Here is a 4,026-nt window from a genome sequence, read left to right as displayed (position 1 = left end):
ACTCACAGGTGGGAACTGAACAATGAGAACACTTGGACACAGGGCCGGGAACATCACACCCTGGGGCCTGTCATGGGGTGGGGGGCAGGGAGGGGATAGCATTAGGAGAAGTACCTAATATAAATGATGAATTAATGGATGTAGCAAACCAACATGGCACATGTATACCTATGTAACAAACCTGCATGTTGTACACATGTACCCTAGAACTTAAAGTATAATAAAAAATAAATAAATAAAAAGGTGTCCCTATGGAGTGTAGGACAGGGTTCTATGGGGTCACAGAACAGGGTTTCCTAATCCGGAGTGGCGGAGAAGGCAAGAGATCAGGAGAGACTACCCTGAGAAGGCACATTGGCTGATCTCTGAAGTTGCCAGCAAAAATTCCAGAGGCTGAAAAAGGGGAGGGTTATGTAAGAAACAGAATACTCAAGAAACACCAGAACAGAGTGAGATGGGGGAGGATAGCAACAAATGAAGCTTGAATACATGGGTGGGGGCCTTTGTAGGAACTGAGGGATGCCCGGGTCAGTCCTTGTGAGTAAATGGGAAGTTCAGCTCACTCGGGCTTTTCTTTCTTCCTTCCAGCAATATCACACACCCTTGGGGAGCCTAGGAAAACATCATAGAAAAGAGAGCGTGGCTTAAGTAAAATTCCAGTTCCTTTCTTCCTTGAGAAATTAGGAGATGCAAGGCTGAGACCCCTTGCAGCTGCCTACTTGGAGGAGTGCTGACAGTCTTTGCTGTTCCGTGGCAAATGGCCAAAAGGAGTCTACATAGAGTGGGGTTTCTAGACCAGCCTCAAACAAGGCTGCTAGCTGAGTCTGATGGGAAGCTGCTGGAAACTTCTGAAAACCCCAGTAAGAGGCGAGGTGAGTAGCTGTCTTTGTCTCCCCTTGATCTTTGGAAATTGAACCTTCAGTTCTTGGAAAATTAAAGCTTTCTTAGGTTGGCTGATGGCAATGACATTGCCTAGTTTTCCTTACTATTTACTTTTTTGGCCTTCAGCCAACATCCCAAAGTCAGTCTCCTGAGTCAGGCCGGGACACTAGTCCCATGTCTGCTGATTCTGCAGTAGAGACTGGAAAAATGTGCCCACTTGATCCTTGCAGGCTGGAAGCACTTGCATTTGCTCTGGCTCCAGGCAGAGGCATCCTGATTGCAGTCTGTTAGCGTGGAGGCTACATCATGAAATGCTCTCCCAAAGTCCCTTTGCCTTTCTTTCAAACACTTACACAACGAACAGAGATTCATTGTAGAAAAATTGGAAATTATACCCAAGCATAAAGAAGAAAATTTTTACAATTTCCCAGGGTTTAATACTGTGCATGCAATTTTAGGACATGTGCTTCTAGACATACATATGTACATTATACTTTTTGTACTGTCATGGGATCATATTGTGTATGTTGTTCAGAAGTGAGCTTTTCTCGCTTAATATTATATGATTATTAGCCTATTACAATGTCAGTATATTTGTTGCTACAGTGAGGACATACTATTCCATTGTAAAGATGCACCATATGTTATTAAACTATTTTCAGTTTTGAACATTTAGCTTGTTGCCAAGGTTTTTCTCTTTATTCATCTTTGTATACACGTCTTAAATTTTTTTCCATAGGGGAAATTTTTGAAAGTGGACCTGCTGGGTCAAATACCTTCAAATTTTAAAGGCTTTACACATATATATCTGATTAAATGGCCCTATAACTTGTATGAATGTGTACACCTGGTAGCAGTATGAGAGTACTCATTTTCCATCATCATCATCATCATCATCATCATCATCATCATCATCATGGCTAATGTTTAATGAGCACTTAGTATGGGTCTGGCAAATATCCAAGCATTTTATTCAGAACAACTGATTTAATTGTCACAAGTCTGTGGTAGATACCATGGTTATTCAACATATACAGTGGGGAAACTGCAGCACATAATTATATTCCGAAAACAGAACTCTAAGGCCGGGCATGGTGACTCATGCCTGTAATCCCAGCACTTTGGGAGGCTGAGGCTTGGGAGGCTGAGGCAGGCAGATTACTTGCAGTCAGGAGTTTGAGACCAGCCTGGCCAATGTAGTGAAACCCCGTCTCTACTAAAAATACAAAAATTACCTGAATGTGGTGGTGCATGTTTGTCATTCCAGTTACTCAAGAGGCTGAGGCAGGAGAATCGCTTGAACCCGGGAGATGGAGGTTGCAGTGAGCAGAGATCACTCCTCTACAACCCGCATTTTTCTTGTAACAATATGTCATGGCCATCTCTTCGTGGCAGTTCATGCAGATTACGTCATTTGCAGGTGCACGGCATTCCACTGTATGAATACACCATATTGGTTCATGTGTCTCCCTCATCTTCCCAACCACACTATAAATTTTGCACATCTATAGCTCTTAGCAATCCTATGGCTCTTAGCAAAAGTCTGAGCTCATAGCAAGTGAACACTGAATGGAAAAAGTTGTTTTCTCTAGAGTGTATGTTTTCACCAAAAACCCAAGTGTATTAAATGAAACTGCTAATTGGAGACAACCTACTTCGGGCATTATAAATCTCTAGGCTTTAGTTAATACCATTAGCAACTGGCTGCAGTTGGGTTGGGGGGATCTTGGGGAATCTTATTACTGAGTATTTTTTTTTCTCTTTTTTTTGAGATTGAGTCTCGCTTTGTCACCCAGGCTGAAGTGCAGTGGCGCAATCTCAGCTCACTGCAACCTCCGCCTCCTGGGTTCACACCATTCTCCTGCCTCAGCCTCCCAAGTAGCTGGGACTACGGGCGCCTGCCACCATGCCTGGCTACATTTTTTTTTTTTTTTTTTTTTAGTAGAGACGGGGTTTCACCGTGTTAGCCAGGATGGTCTCGATCTCCTGACCTCGTGATCTGCCCGCCTCGACCTCCCAAAGTGTTGGGATTACAGATGTGAGCCACTGCGCTTGGCCATTGATGAGTATTTTTGTGGGAGTCATAACACCTTTGAAGTTTACCAGTTAGTTGCATCATCAAAAGCATCTAAAGTAGAGTGGAAAATCACTAGAAAGGCACTTGAGGTCCTGGGTTCTGGCACTGATTCTGCCAGGTGGTATGCTGAGCAGGGTGCTTTTCCTTTCTGTTTCTTTTTGCTGTTACATTAGTGGTTTGGACTGACAGCCATGGGGGCTTTTTCTAGCTTTGACATCTTATGAATTTATAAGCCAGAGCAAAACCCACTTTTGTGAGCCATACGGTAAGAATGGGCCTGACAGCTCATGTTCTCTCAAGAATAATTTTAACTCTTGGTTTGTACACTTGACATTTTTTGAGATAGAAAAATAAAGAAAGGAGAGCATATGATATGGTCTCAGAGTGAGAGTGAGAAGTGAGCCAAATCTGCCGTATGGTCTCCCAGAAACAGTGCAGGGGAAAATCAGTCCATGCTATTTGTTCTTTCCTACTTCAAGCACTTTCCAAACAGATTTGCAACTGAGATTCGAAATGCTGTTATGAGGACCCAGGAATGCTCGAAGTAGGGTCATATGTAAATTTACTTATTTTATTTAGAAAGTGAGAAAAAGGTGTCAACTTGTACATATGCTATGATCATTAAGTATGTAAAATATATACTTAGAACAGCAGAAAATAAAACAATGGTATAGTGTAATATGGGTAATGGGATTATGGGTGATTTCTATTTTTTTTTCTCTATACTTTGCTGTATTTTCTCAAAGTTTCCCAAGTGAATGGGCATTACTTTTAGAATCAGAAAAATACAATCAGGCTGGGTGCTGGGCTCCCACCTGTAATCTCAGCACTTTGGAAGGCTGAGACAGGAGGACCTCTTGAGCCCAGGAGTTTAAGATGAGCCTGGGCAACATAGTAAGACCCCATCTCTACAAAAAATTAGCCTGATGTGGTGGTGCTGTAGTTTCAGCTACTGGGGAGACCAAAGTGGGAGGATTACTTGAGCCTGGGGGGTTGAGGCTGCAGTGAGCCATGATTGTACCATTGCTCTTTAGTCTAGGTGACAGAGCAAGACTCTGTCCCCTCAC

The 4,026-nt window shown here is 42.8% G+C and overlaps 1 long non-coding RNA gene across 1 annotated transcript; it reads left to right on the top strand.

The window, feature by feature from the left end:
• Positions 1-455: 455 nt before the first annotated feature.
• Positions 456-3,638, top strand: LOC144335551 (uncharacterized). The gene is made up of 2 exons (XR_013406485.1): positions 456-872; positions 2,150-3,638. It is a non-coding gene; the product is annotated as an uncharacterized LOC144335551 (long non-coding RNA).
• Positions 3,639-4,026: the final 388 nt, after the last annotated feature.

This window comes from Macaca mulatta, chromosome 16, assembly GCF_049350105.2.
Source record: "Macaca mulatta isolate MMU2019108-1 chromosome 16, T2T-MMU8v2.0, whole genome shotgun sequence".
NCBI lineage: Eukaryota > Metazoa > Chordata > Mammalia > Primates > Cercopithecidae > Macaca > Macaca mulatta.
The sequence above is the reverse complement of the archived record's forward strand: the minus strand, read 5'-3'. Positions and strand labels throughout refer to the sequence as shown.